The sequence below is a fragment of the Bos javanicus genome, chromosome 6 (assembly GCF_032452875.1).
Source record: "Bos javanicus breed banteng chromosome 6, ARS-OSU_banteng_1.0, whole genome shotgun sequence".
Taxonomy (NCBI): domain Eukaryota; kingdom Metazoa; phylum Chordata; class Mammalia; order Artiodactyla; family Bovidae; genus Bos; species Bos javanicus.
The window spans coordinates 94765208-94781075 of record NC_083873.1 but is presented as its reverse complement, the minus strand read 5'-3'; the positions used below and the strand labels follow the sequence as shown (position 1 = coordinate 94781075).

General features: G+C 38.5%; 1 long non-coding RNA gene across 1 annotated transcript in view; it reads left to right on the top strand.

Annotated features, from left to right (window-relative positions):
- Positions 1–6545: 6545 nt before the first annotated feature.
- Positions 6546–15868, top strand: part of LOC133249762 (uncharacterized) — a 40984-nt gene continuing 31661 nt past the window's right edge. The window contains exon 1 of the long non-coding RNA XR_009737090.1: positions 6546–6805. This is a non-coding gene — a long non-coding RNA (uncharacterized LOC133249762). The remainder of the gene's footprint in view (positions 6806–15868) is intronic.

The following is a 15868-nucleotide window of genomic DNA, read 5'->3' as shown; positions in this document are numbered from 1 at the left end:
AGGGAATAAGTGGAATGTCTAGATTATCTTTACTAGGATTCGGTTGTTTAATCCATGGTTCTTGAGTATTCATACGTGGAAGTGTCACCCAGGGTGTATATGATTGACACTCTAGATTCCTGGGTCATGTCCCCAGAGATTCTAATGTGAAGGATGCAGAGTGGGGCTTAGAGATCTACACTGATAAGATCTTTTGCAGATGGCCTGTGTATCCTATTTGGATAAATGCTGTCCTGACTGTAATGCCAGTAATTTCAGGAACTCCTATCAGATTGTAGGGTGCCATTTATTATAATTTACTCAGTGCGTCAGGCTTCCCTGGTGACTCAGATGCTAAAGAACCTGCCTGCAATGCAGGAGATCCAGATTTGATCCCTGGGTCGAGACGATCCCCTGGAGAAGGGAATGGCTACACACTCCAGTAAACTTGCCTGGAGAATCCCATGGAGAAAGGAACCTGGCGGGCTGTAGTCCATGGGGTCACAAAGAGTGAGACATGACTGAGTGACTAACATTTTCACTCTTTAAGTGTGTCAATCTCATCCATATAAGGTATATAGGTTCTTAAACATTTCTTTTTAAATTTTTCATACTTTAAAAATGTTGCTCAAAATAAATAAAACCAAATATATATATTTTGAATTATTAATGAAAATATATACAATTCAGCAAGGGTTACAGTATACAACAAACTTACCACAGAATGTATCCTTTACAAAACTGATCATAAGTATATGTGGTTGTATATTTTATTACATAAAATAGAATATATATATATATGTATAAGATATATATTCTATGACATAATTATCTACAAAACAAGTGCTCAGTTGTGTCCAACTCTTTGAAGCCTCATGGACTGTAGCCTGCCAGGCTCTTCTGTCCGTGGGATTTTTCCAGTCAAGAATAGTGGAGTGGGTTGGCATTTCCTTCTCCATGGGATCTTCTCCACCCAGGGATTGAATCCAGGTCTCTTGCATCAAGATATATATTCTATGACATAATTATCTAGAAAACATAACAGTTATAAGTGTATGTTAAGAAAAACAATCATTGTTTAATTTAATTTTACTTTCTAGAGTAATTAAAAGTTTCATGACAATTTGCAGATAATAAGAAGTATCAAAGGTTTCAAGCTGGCTGCTTATTTATTCATATGCTTGCCGTTGTCTTGAAATATCAAAGGTTGATATAAAACCTATGAATGATCCTACTAACTGTTCTTAGACTTGATTTATCTTTACTTGTATATTCTTGTTTTTCAGATTATTTACTTCCAGTGTTTCTATGTAGAATTTCTCCTCATAATCTACAAATTGCCATATCTTATCTTAAAATTATCACAAGGTGAAATTAAAAATGAAAAGGACAAAGCTAGTAAAATTTCCTTCATCACAATTAATTTTTGTATTAATTTGGCAACAAGCTTATTAAGTAATCTGTACTACCAGACACTTGCTCGGTACTCAGAATATAAAACAATACAAATTTACTGGTCACTAACAATGCCTACTATAATAGGTAACAGGTTTCTGCATTTCAAAATCTGTGTTTTCCCAAAGTAATCATTTATCTTTTATATCCCTTCTTTGCTATTAAATTAGTTAGTGTAATATATTAAGAGTAGGGGTTTTGAAATCTGCATTTGTAAGAACTCTATTCGAATTCTTGCTCACAGATGGATTGTGATATGAAATAAGAATACTTTCTTTATAAAATAAGGATAATATTTAATTCACAGTGTTTATTTTCAAAGTATTTCAAAATTTCCCAAAAAAGCAAGGTAATTGGAGGCTTTACCTTCAGTATGACAGTGTGGGGGGCTCTGTGAACCTGCTTTTCAGCAAAAATTAAAAAAAAAATGTAAACACACATACAACCGTTTAAAGTTTCTGGAAATGGACCTAAGGGCATACAGCAAATGAAGAGTATTCATTCAAGAAAACCTGCTAAAATTTGGCAAGAACCGTAAGAATCAATGGTATTTGAACCAAGACTCACTCCCTTCTTTGCTCTCCCATCTTAGTGAGATAGAAACTCCACTCCAAACTTGTGTGATCAAGAACACAGGACTCCCTCTCATTCAATGTCCAAGTTAGAGGGCTGTTCTCTTAGGAGGGGCAGGACCACAGCATTTCTCATCCTGTTCTGTTGTTTCTTGCTGAACCTAAGTTACCAGCAAGTCTGACTGACAGGGGTGGGGGCTCCTTTCTTCTACTCAACCCCCACTCATGGGACAGGGGCTCTACCTTGAGTAAAGCACCACTGAGAACACTGAAGCATGTCCTTTCCCTTGATTGTAGGGTGGAGATTCCATACTGAGAGACGCAAGCTGAGAAGACCCGAGGTTACTGTTTGCTCACCAGCCCCCACCTTCCATTCAGCATGCAACTCCAAAGCAGTATGTCTTAACATTGTCCTCACATCCAGCTCCAGAGCCATGGCCTATATAGTTTTTTTTTCTGGAAGGAGAATCTGGCTGTGTGTTGCATGTGTGCTAAGTTGCTTCAGTCGTGTCTGACTCTGCAACCCATGGGCTATAGTCGGCCAGGCTCCTCTGTCTATGGGATTCTCCAGGGAAGAATACTGGAGTAGGTTGCCAAGCCCTCCTCCAGGGGATTTTCCCCACCCAGGGATCGAATCCGTGTCTCTTATATCTCCTGCATTGGTGGGTGTGTTCTTTACCACTAGTGAGATCTGACTTCATTTGCAAAAAAGTGTGAAAAAATTTAAACCCAGAGGTGTTCTCAAAACTAGCAGGAGTTGCGGCAGTAAACATTTGATGAGATTGTTAGATTCACTGGGAATACAGGCAAAACTGTTGGCTAACTGTTTGCCAGGGAGAACCAGGGGAAAAGACAGCTGTAAAGAGTACTCCTTGTATCAGAACAAACCTCAAACAGTGATTTTAGGAGCTATCCTTTCAAAGCAGCTTAAATTTCATTGGCCTGTTAAACAATTCATCCCCAGGATATTGTTGAAAACAATAAAGCAATTAGCTGGCAATTGTTGCAGTTTAATAGGTAGGTGAAGGCAGAGAAAGAAACAGTTAAAGAAAGTGCTGCCAAACCACTGTCATCTGAGAATGATCTGGGCTCTCCAAGGCTGTGTGCCTGGATAGCATACGAGGCTTGACAGAGTGCTGGGTGGGGTGGGCTGGGTGATAGACTTCACAAAAACAGCATGGTCAGTAACAGTAACAAGCCCCAGAGGGAAGGTACTGTTGCAGGAAGGAGGATCCCTTCCAGGCCCCAAAACTGGGCTCTTGTCTAACACTTGGAAATGAATTGTCTGAGGAGACATATGTGTTGACAAAGCAGGAGATTTTATTGGGAAAGAGCACCTGGGCGGAGAGCAGCAGGGTAAGGGAACCCAGGAGAACAGCTCTGTCACATGGCTTGATGTCTCGGGTTTTATGGGGATGGGATCAGTTTCCGGGTTGTCTTTAGCCAATCATTCTGACTCAAGAGTCCTTCCTGGTGGTGCATGCCTTGTTCAGCCAAGATGAATGCTAGAGAGAAGGATTCTGGGAGTGGTCGGACATGTGGTGTCTCATTTTGACCTTTCCTGAACTCTTCCAGTTGACGGAGGCTTATTAGTTCCGTGTTCCTTACCAGGACCTCCTGTCCTAAAACAACTCATGCATATGGTTACTATGGTGCCTGGCCAGGGTGGGCAGTTTCAATCAGTGTGCTTCCTCTAACAGTAACAGTACCAGAATTGCTTCAATGTATTATCTACAATGTCATTTCCAACAAATAATTCTGAGACATGCAAATAAACAAGAACATATCAGCTATACATTGGGGGGAAAAAAGCAGACTGTAAGTGACTAGATGTCAGGTTTAATAGAGAAAGACTCAAAGTAGCATTATAACTATGCTTAAGAAACTAAAAGGAAACTGACTAAAGAGGTAAAGAAAGCCATAATGACAATGTTGCAACAAGTACAAAGTATCAAGGAGCTATAAATGATGAAAAAGGAACTACATGGAAATTCTGGAGTTGAAATTTTCAATGAAAACTTCATTGGAGGAGCTCAACAGCAGACTTGAGAAAGCAGAAGAAATAATTAGCAAAGCTGAAAATAAATTGATGGAGATTTTGCAACCCAAAGAGCAGAAAGAAAAAAAATGAATGAAGAAAACTAGACACTCAGAGGAATATGAGACAGTACTAAGTACATCAATGCACACAAAGTGAATACCAGAAGGAGAGGAGAGATAAGAGCAAAAAAAGTGTGAAGAAATAGCAGTTGAAAATTCACAAAATATATTGGAAAACATTACACATCCATGAAGTTCAGCAAACTCAAAGGATAAATGCAAAGAGATCCACAGACAGACAAGTCAGAGTAAAAATGGTGAAAGTCAAAGGCAAGGAGAAAAATCTTGAAAGTAGCAAGAAGAAAATAACTCATTACTTACAGGGAACCCCACTAAAATAAACAGGCAAATTCTCATTAGAAACAGTGGAGGTCAGACATCAGGGAGAGAACAACCAAGAATCCTAAATGCAGCAAAGTTATCATTCAAAAATAAAAGTAGAAAAAAGATGTTAAAAGATAAGCTAAAAGTGAAAGAATGCATTAATCTCAGCCCTATCTTTGAGAAATCTAAAGAAAGTTTTTCAGGCTAAAAGCAAATGATCTTTTTTTTTCAAATCCATACAAGAAAACAAAGAACACTATAAAGGTAATTATGCAGTTGTGGAATTACATAATATAATTGTAAAAGAGAGTATAAAAGTGTATTTCTTATCTCTTCTTGTCTTTTAACTAATTTAAAAATCAATTGTATAAAGCAAAAGTGAAGTTGCTCAGTCGTGTCCAACTCTTTGCGACCCCATAGACTGTAACCTACAAGGCTCCTCTGTCCATGGGATTTTCCAGGCAATAGTACTGGAGTGGATTGCCATTTCCTTCTCCAGGCGATCTTCCCAACCCAGGACTTGAACACGGGTCTCCCGCATTGTAGACAGACACTTTACTGTCTGAGCCACTTGTTGAACTTATGATATATAGAAATGTAATATATTTGCCATTAACAGCACAAAGGAGGTTAGTGCGAACACAGCTTAGCTGGGCTTAGGAAAATTCCAAGTGCTAACTCAAATTCGTAGAAACAAAGCAATACATCCAGAAGCAGTAAAGGATGATGATTCATGGTCTTTCCCGTAACCCCTCTTTGCTAAATGTGATACTGATTTTATGTGCTCTGTTTTTTACCCTCTCCTGGAATCCTAGGTAGTTCCCCTGCTTGTACTCTTTTGTGATGCAGGAGGGAAAGAAGAGAAAGAAAATTAAGAGGCAGGAGCCAAGGATCAACAAGGGGTCCCTCTGCTGCATTTCCCAGGGGAGCTGAACCCTGGGAGTTAAGAGAAGTTATATGTAAGAAAAGAGAACTTAAAGAATGGCAGTGGAATTTCATCAGGATATTCGATCAATTTACATAGAAAGGAGAACTAATTTTGACATTACCTTTGGTTTGCTGATCTGTGCTTTGGATAGGAAGCTTTCTGAGCTATACTATTTTTAGGAAAAACAATACCTACTACATTCTCTACTAGCTTTTCTCACATTTGCTTCAAGTTTTCCATCAGTGATTTTTTTCCCCATCTTATATTTTAGACATTTTACCACTTGGTCCGAATGATACTTTTTATTTTTTACATCAGTGATGTTAATGCTGATGCTGAAGCTGAAACTCCAATACTTTGGCCTCCTAAAAGGAACAGCTGACTCATTGGAAAAGACTCTGATGCTGGGCAAAATTGAGGGTAAAAGGAGAAGGGAGCAGCAGAGGATGAGACGGTTGGATGGCTTCATTGGCTCAAAGAACATGAATTTGAGCAAACTCCAGTGGATAATGGAAGACAGAGGAGCCTGGTGTGCTACAGTCCATGGGGTCACAAAGAGTTGGGCACCACTTAGCAACTGAACAACAACAAAGTTAATTAATAATCTTCTTTATTATTTCATTAATGATATTAATTGTTAACATTTCCTAGCCAAATAAGAGGCAGTTTGAAATAGAGTAGTTAAGTGAGAGATTGTGTTTTAGTATACTTTCTGTCATAAATACCCTGGTGGCTTTGGATTATCTATTTAAATCCTTTGAGTATCAAGTCTTTAACCTGTTAAATGATGGGGATGAATTGCTCAGAAGTTGCAGGGGTAGATTTCAGTAGGTTTGTGAACACCCAGAAACTGTATGTACAATTTTCTCAGTGTATATGTTTAGTTTTTGTTTGGTGGTTTTAATCAGGAAAGAGATTCTATAACTTTCCAATGATTTCCCAATGATGGAATGATTTCCCAATGATAGAATGATTTCCTTAGAAAGGTTAAAAAAAGCCCTCTGGACTGTGTTTCAAGATCTCTTATAGCTTTAAAATTATGTAATAACATTAACTAAGCCTTGCATTTTTCCAATCTTGAATATTCTAACTTTGTTTACCTATTGCCAAGCAAAATGCGATTGCTTCTCAGTTTATTCAGTGTCTCATTGTCTGTGAAAGGACTGGTTCAAAAATGAAAAATATTTTGTTGGCCTCTCCTATTATGTATTCCTACGTCAATACTCCTTGATTCACAAAGGCTGTGTGACTGCTTTTGTATTGGAATCAAAAGAGAGGTGTCACCAGTTCTGCTTTTTGTTTGTTTAAATCTATCTTTTCAGCTGGAGTCTTAACAGATCATTTAATCCAGCCCATTCCTGAATGTTGAAAATAAGGAGCATGAAGGGAAACTAAGCATTTCACTGATTTAATTAAGACTACACTTCTAGTCCTGAGCAGCCGTGGGGTGAGTATCTTTCCACCAGTCTTTCCAGTCTTTTTAGAGCCTTATCTTGCTTTTTAGGTTGTTTGTTTTTTGCTTGTTTTTATTTTTTTCCAATCTTTTAGAGCCTTGTTTTACTTTATGTTGAGATTTTACACCTCTATTTTATACTCAGTCATGAACTATACTGTCCTTTTACAAAAGTAGAAGACAGTGGGAAATAGTCTCATGTGATTCAATCAGTAGTGGATGAAGCATGAAAAAAAAGATTCCTTTAAAAGATGTTTGAGGAAGTATAGCTTTGTTTCATTTCTAGTGAAAGGGGTAAAGTAATTTAAATGGATCTTGTTTATTAATTGACACAGAGATTGAATTGAACTTAAGAGCACACACTGCAACTTTAATCACAGTTTAATTCTTGCCTTTAGAGTCTTAGCTATTAATAACACTTTTTCTATAGATGATCGGGATGTGACTCAGTACACAAAATGAGGGAAAGTGAAAAGCCTATTTTATGTGTAATGTTAAACACAGAGAACACACTTATTTTCCTTGATGTTTGTGAGCTAGTCAAAATCATCTCACCTTTATTTACCCCAGAAGAAAGCTAAATGACATTCCTTCAAGAACTGGGGGAATACACTATTTGAATCTTGTTTATAGAAAACAGTGGAATATTTTCCAGGTGACTGTTTCTAATAAAAGCATGTAAAGCTCATTAAAAAAAAACAATGAACATACATAAGCAACTTTACAAGACCCGCTATGGAAGGATATAGGAAAATTTCATATCCTAGAAAATAGTTAAAGAAGGCACATTGGTCAGGGTCCTGCCAGAAAAAAAGAAATTATTTGAAGTCCTTCAAACACAAGAAAGTCGATAAAAGGAATTTCTGATACATGAATAGAAGAACAGCTGAACTGGTTTTGATTGGAGTAACCCAGAAATTAGGTACAGCAGGAAGCCCTTACTTTCCCAATGGAGAGTAAAACAAAGGGAGAGATGATATTACTAGAACCCAGAAACGAGGGCATCTGAAGAAGGTAGAACCACAGCAGTGGCTGCCTAGCAAGAGATAAGCCATGGATAAAATACAGTACCTGTAAGAATAGTCTCTGGAAACAGAAACACCCCAGCTTCTCCTCCCCCTAAACTTCCATGAGTTTCTCTCAATGCTAAACTTACTGGGAAGCTGAGAGTAGGGAGTCTGGGAAATATAGATTAACATAATGCAGAGTAGAGAGGAGAAAGAGTGGTGAAAGACTCTGATAGCAGACAGGGAGAGGACAAACAACTGGAAAGGTAGTCTATTTGCAGAAACAATACCAAATATTCAATGATTATATGGCAGTGTAAGAAAATATGTAACCAGGTGCTTAAAATTAGATGGATACTTAACTTTTCATTAAATATGAGACATGTCTCTGGTTGGAAGGTACATAGAATCAGGAGAAGCTGAGATGAGATGTGACTTGTCCTGTGACAAGATTTGATGTGCAGAAAAAGTAGGGAGCTATAGAGGGAAGAGATGTAGTGAAAAAAAAAAGGCAATGAATTATCTGGAAGTATATATATGAAATGGGGGTGGAGAAGGAAATAGGTGGTGTGCTCAAGTGAGGAGACCAGGAGAATAATTCCTTCCTCCTCTTTCCCTTCCTTTTGTCCTTACTTCCTTTCTCCATTAAATCAGTAAGTGTTTATTGAGCACCTTCTATTTGCCTTTTAAAAAACTTTTTAGTTTATATTGGAGTACAGTCAATTGTATTAAATAGAGAGCATATTAAAAAGCAGAGACATTACTTTGCCAGTAAAGGTCTATCTAGTCAAAGCTATGGTTTTTGCAGTAGTGATGTATGGATGTGAGAGTTGGATAATAAAGAAAGCTGAGCACCGAAGAATTGATGCTTTTGAACTGTGGTGTTGGAGAAGACTCTTGAGAGTCCCTTGGACAGCAAGGAGATACAACCAGCCCATCCTAAAGGAAATCAGTCCTGACTATTCAGTGGAAGGACTGATGCTGAAGCTGAAGCCCCAATACTTGGCCACCTGATGTGAAGAACTAACCCATTGGAAAAGACCTTGATGCTGGGAAAGGCTGAAGGTGGGAGGAGAAGGGGACGACAGAGGATGAGATGGTTGGATGGCATCACCCACTTGAAAGACGTGAGTCTGAGCAGGCTCCAAGAGTTGATGATGGACAGGGAATCCTGGTGTGCTGGAGTCCATGGGATCGCAAAGAGTCAGACATGACTGAGTGACTGAACTGAACTGATAGTTAACAATGTTGTGACAGATTCAGGTGGACAGCAAAGGCACTCAGCCATACATATACATATATCCATTCTCTCCCAGACTCCCCTTCCATCTAGGATTCCAGATAACATTGAGCAGAGTTCCCTGTGCTATATAGTCGGACTTTGTTGATTATCCATTTTAAATATAGAAGTATACATGTCAATCCCAAACTCCCTAACTACCTTTCTCCCTAACTTTCCCCCTGGTAACCAGAAATTCAATCTCTAAGTCTGGGAGTCTGTTTCTGTTTTGTAAATAAGTTCATTTGTATTGTTTCTTTTCAGAGTTCACATATAAAGGATGTCATATGATATTTCTCCTTCTCTGTCTGACTTACTGCACTCACTATGATAATCTCTAGGTCCAGCCATGTTCCTGTTAATGGCATTATTTCATTATATTTGCCTAGTGTCCCATCGCTCAGTCATGTCCAGCTCTTTGCGACCTCATGTACTGCAGCACGCCAGGTTTCTCTGTCCTTCTCCATCTCCAGAAGCTTGCTTAAACTCATGTCTATTGAGTCTGTGATGCCATCCAACCATCTCATCGTCTGTTGTCCCCTTCTCCTTCCTTCAATCTTTCCCAATATCAGGGTCTTTTCCAAAGAGTCAGCTCTTTGCATCAGGTAGACAAAGTATTGGAGCTTCAGCTTGAGCATACAATAACCTATAGTAGGCACAACATACACAGTGAATAAAAAAGCCTGGCTCTTGCCTTTGCGAGGCTTACAGTTTAATTAAATAAATAATAAATACATCATTAAACAAAGAAATGTGTCATTTCAAGCTGTGGAAAGGCTATAAAGGAAACAAACATGATGACATTAAACATAAAAATGTTCCATAATAAGAAACAGATCAGATCTTTTGACCCTTCATGCAGAAAGTGTTAAATAATATTTTGGTCATACTTCCTGATACTATGGAAAATGAATGATTCATTGCAGATTCTTGACCAAGGAAGTGGAATGGGGGAAAAAATGATGTTTTTTGCTTTTTTGTGATGGAGTAGACTCAATATACTAGGCTATGACAGCAAGATAAAATATAAATTTAAACTATGTCAGCAGTTGTGGACAGAAAATAGCTAGCCAAGATATCTCAACTTAATGACAACTTTGATTTGGGATTTAAGAAGAAGTCAGTCTGATGAATTTAACTTGGATGTTAGTGTTAGCTGCTCAAGTTGTATCTGACTCTGTGCGACCCTATGGACTGTAGCCCTCCAGGCTCTTCTGTCCACGGAATTCTCCAGGCAAAAATACTGGAGTGAGTAGCCATTTCCATCTCCGGGGAGCTTCCCGATCCAAGGATCAAACCCTGGTCTCCTGCATTGCAGGCAGATTCTTTACCGTTGGAGCCACTTGGGAGGTCAGAATAATAACGATGTCATTAATATGAAAAGAAATGTTGGGAAAATAAGCAAATCTACAGAAGAAAGAACTGTTTTGAACACATAATCTTAAAGATGATTTCCATTAGAAAAGTGATGCAGATAATTCGCCTGATGTGAGTGATTTATTTGTAAATAGTTAATAAAGAGAAACTTCAGTGTGGGGATGGTCAGGGTATGCTCATAGAAATTTGGAGTTTTGTAATATGCTTTTAAGACAATCACAGAGTGTAATACCAGCTACATGACCATTGCTTTTACGCTGTCTTCTAGACTTCCTAGGCTTGAAATAAAGATAATGTACTACTGTACTAGACACAGTATTGCACAGTAAGGTCCACAAACGCACAACCACTTGCAGAGCTGAAAGGAAATAAATAAATAAATAATTTTTAAGAAAGCTTGTGGTAAGAAAAATTAGACTGTTTTCTCAGACCAGGCACTATTCTGCCCTGCTCAAACTGTTGTTAGCTTCTGTCTTTTTGAAAACTGGAGGCCCAGAAAAAGTCACATTAAGATAAATTACATCTGTTTCTGACTTGTTTGGTCAATCTTGCTTCTGTTAATTATTTGTGTCCTTGGCTAATTAAGTTTGAGATTTAATCTAATCTACGTGTATCTGGGGAGGGTAGGGAGGTCTATTTTTGCTTATCCACAATCCCAACACAAAAGACTGTAAGTTCAGCAATGAAAACTGTAATACAATATTTTTTTTTTTCAGCTTGGAAGTTAAGAATAAAAAGTGTGAGCAATACTTCTTTGCTAGTGATTTCTTTATCTCAGTGTTCAAGAAGAGGTTGCATGGCAACTGCTTGAGGATATTGCAAAAAGAATTCAAAGTGAAATTTGAAACTAATATCATATTGTATGTTAATTATAACAATAAAAAAGAATTCAAAGTATGATGAGGATGAGAATTAGAGGAGATTGTGTCTAAAACATCTTCTATCATATGCTTTATTGTAATGATATCAACACAATGAAGTTAATAATAATTTGAGAGCTGTCTTTACATTACAGTATAAGTCAAACAAGTTGCCATTGGCAAAGTAAAAAGATGAGTCTTATCTGCAGTAAATATTTCCCACATCCTGACCAATGAAATAATGGAAAACAGACTGGGAAAGAACAGAATTCTGAATCATATTACAAAAGAAGCTTTAAAGTTTCCAGGAAAGTTTGGACAACTCTCCTTGGGAGACTCTTGTAAGGTGTACAGAGCTATGAATTAAGTGCTCATGAGAAAGAGGATTTTTAGAAGCCAGAAGATAGATGTTTAAATATGCTTATGCTATTTTATTTGAAGCCAAAAAAGGAGACACTGGGATTGTTTGTCATATCTTAACTGTTGCTGAGAAACTAAGAAAGGTATTTCCAAACTAAGATGCCAGCTAACGCTGGAAAACCTTGGGGGCTGCTTGCCAAGACTATAAACTCCATTTGTCACAGAGCCTGTGTAGTACAGAGCTTCTTCTAAATTTATCGTTTCCATTTGTTTTTGTCATGGGATTATAAACAATGTGAGGTTAGACGCATGAAATTGCTATATGTGTTGCTTCTTTTAGCTCTGTCAGAAGCAGCTTTGTTTAATATCAACTGCACTGTTAAAATCTATAAGGACTCAAATCCACTAGATCCTAAGGTTTTAAAAGGTTTAGGGATGGTTACCTTGTTCTTTTCTGTAAGCTCTACATTGCTACGGATGAATGAATGAAACAAGAGAATGAATAAATTATGGACTAAAAATCACCTGGATGTGTTTATTCAATGTTTTGTGAAATGTGCTATTGAGTAGATATGGTAAATAGGACAATATGAAATTGCTGATATATTATTATTGATCTATAGAAGTGGTGATTTCCTGTGGTGCATCTGACTAGTTAGTAGTTCATTTTCTTTCCTTCTCCACAGTATCATAATCAGGATAAATCAGTTTGTTAGGCCTCTATTAAGGGCTGGATATTCAGATAAGTGTTTTTCCATGTTATCTTGTTTCTACTGCTAAGTTGCTTCAGTCGTGTCCGACTCTTAGCGACCCATGGACTGCAGCCTACCAGGCTCCTCTGTCCATGGGATTTTCCAGGCAAAAGTACTGGAGTGGGGTGCCATCGCCTTCTCCGCCATGTTATCTTATTTAACCCTTAAAGCAACCCTCCATGAAACCTCCATGAAGTTGCTCAGTTGTATCCAACTCTTTGCCACCCCATGGACTGTAGGCATCCTCCATCCTCCATCCATGGGATTTTCTAGGCAAGAATACTGGAGTGGGTTGCCATTTCCTTCTCCAGGGGATCTTTCCAAGCCAGGGATCGAACCCGGGTCTTCCGCATTGTGGGTAGACGCTTTACCGTCTGAGCCACCAGGAAATCCCTAAAGCAACCCTAGTAGACAGAATTCTAAAATGGCTTCTGAGATCTCCACCCCAGTGTACATTTTTGTATATTATCACTGGAACTGTGAATCTTGTAGATTTTATGTATATAATTAGATTGTGTTATGTAGCACCGTTGACTTTAAGAAAGTGAGATTATCCTGGTGGGCCAGACCTAATCAGACAAACCCCTTAAACAGTATGGGTGCATAGATGGAGCAAAGAGGAATTCAGAAGTTTAGAGCGAGAGAAAGATTTGATGTGAGGAAGATTTTTCCATTGCTGGCTTTGCAGATGACCAGATGTCAGGGAATGTGGCAGCTTCTAGATATTGAATGGTTGTCCACTGATAGATGAAAGGATAAAGAAGATGTGGGACATATATATATATAATGGAATATTAGCCATGAAAAGAAATGAAAGTGGGTCATTTGTAGACATGTGGATGGGCTTAGAGTCTATCATCCAGAGTGAAGTAAGTCAGAAACAATAAAGCAAATGTTGTATATCAATACACATATGTGGAATCGACAAAAATGGTACAGATGAACCTAATTGCAGGGCAGGAATAGAGATACAGAGGTAGAAAATGGATGTGTGAACATGGGGCAGGGGAAGTGGAAGGCAGGATGAATTGGGAGATTAGGTTTGATATAAATACACTACCACATGTGAAATAGATAGCTAGTAGAGAGCAGCTTCCAGTACAGGGAGCTCAGCTCAGTGCTCTGTGTTGACTTAGATGGGTGGGATGGGAGAAATGGAGGTCAAAGCCGGTGGAGAGGGGGTGGTCCATGTATATATATAGCTATTCACTTCATGGTACAGCAGACACTAATACAACATTATAAAGCAATTATATTCCAATTAACAAAAAAAGGGTGGTCCTACACCTACAGTAATAGGAAAACAAAAGACTCAGTACAGCAAGAGCAAGGACATACATTCTGCCAACAGCTCGTGAGCTTTCTGCACGCTCGTGTTTAGTCACTCGGTCCTGTCTGACTCTTTGTGACCCCATGGACTGTAGCCCACCAGCCTTCTCTGCTCATGGGATTTTCCAGGCAAGATTACTGGAGTGGGTTGCCAGTTCCTCCTTCAGGGGATCTTCTCGACCCAGGGATGGAACTCTCATTTTCTACATCTCCTGCATTGCAGGCAGATTCTTTACGGCTGGAGCCTAAACCCCAGATGAAAATTATAAATGTAGCTGAAACCTGGGTTTTATCTGGTGAAGCACTGAACAGAGAACCCAATCATGTGCAATCCACAGAAAGTGAGAGTATTTGTGTTGTGTTTCAGTTCAGTTGAGTCACTCAGTTGTGTCCGACTTTTTGCGACCCCATGAATTGCAGCATGCCAGGGCCTCCCTGTCCATCACCAACTCCTGGAGTTCACTCAGATTCACGTCCATCGAGTCAGTGATGCCATCCAGCCATCTCATCCTCTGTCGTCCCCTTCTCCTCCTGCCCCCAATCCCTCCCAGCATCAGAGTCTTTTCCAATGAGTTAACTCTTCGCATGAGGTGGCCAAAGTACTGGAGTTTCAGCTTTAGCATCATTCCTTCCAAAGAACACCCAGGACTGATCTCCTTTAGAATGGACTGGTTGGATCTCCTTGCAGTCCAAGGGACTCTCAAGAGTCTTCTCCAACACCACAGTTCAAAAGCATCAATTCTTCGGCGCTCAGCCTTCTTCACAGTCCAACTCTCACATCCATACATGACCACCGGAAAAACCAGAGCCTTGACTAGACGGACCTTTGTTGGCAAAGTAATGCTGTGTTTAAGTCCATATGTTTGTAGTGTTGGTTTTACAGCAATAGAAAATGAAGGCAAATCGTCTAAACCTTTTCATTTCATGTTACAAAAAAGGAATGAAGACTTGATAGTAATGCCTAATTTTCTCAAGGACAAACAGAAAATGTTTTAACACGAAGATTTTTGATTATGTGGCTAATATATATATATATACATATATATATATTTCTAATGTGCCCTGATGCAAGAGGTTAGGAAGAAGTGAGAATTAGAGTTCTGTCAAGTTCATGGTAAATTCTCCATAGATGAGAGGGCACAAAAAAGTCCTAGGGAAGGTCCCTTACTTGTGACTCTACCACGCATTTGATATTTCTGGGTGTTTTTATGAGGAAGGTAAAGAGCCTCTGTGAACGCAGTTTGGGTCGAAAGATATTTGGCAAGAAAGAATCGCATGTGTCAGGTGAGCTTTAATATCTTTTTAAAGTTGAAGATGCATTTGTGGTTTGTGGCAACTTGCAGAGTTCATGTGATTCTTGCTGAGAAAACAGCACACCAAGTCCAGCATGTGATGAACTATTTTCTTATAAATCACATTATGCCATTTCATCACATGTTGCTATGTTTTCTGTGGATATCCAGGACTAAGAAAAGCAGCATTTAAAAAGATCACCCAGTAAGCTCCGTATCTTATTACATTAAACATTGTGTTTGCGTGGGGTGGGGTGGTGGGGGGTTGTGTGACTATGTGATATCATTCTGATTTCTAAAACTGTGGCATGGGATGGTCATATTTCATATAAATCATGTAACTAAAAAAAAGTCCTAAGGAGTTTTTTTTCCAAGTTACTTATAATCCCAATATACAGAAACTTACTGTTTTTTTTAAAATCAGCTTTCTTCTAGACATAGAGTATTTATTTGCAGATAAAAGGTAGAACAAAGATTAATACACTATAATACCATTTTAAAATAAATAAAATAAAATTTTACTTGGGAGAAAAGAAATTAAAGGCATGCTGAACTTTAGATAATTGACTTACTAATCCCATGATATGTTAGTTCTAGAAGAACTCTCTGAAGCAGAAATGGGAAAACTTCTTATGTAGAAGACCAGTTAGTAAGTATTTTAGTCTGTGAGCCACACGTGTTCTCTCACACATATCCTTGTGTGTGTTTATAGGGGAAGGAGGGCATGTTTTACAACCTTTTATATATTTAAAAACCATTCTTAGATCTGGGGCTGAACAAAACCACAGGCCATAAGCCAGA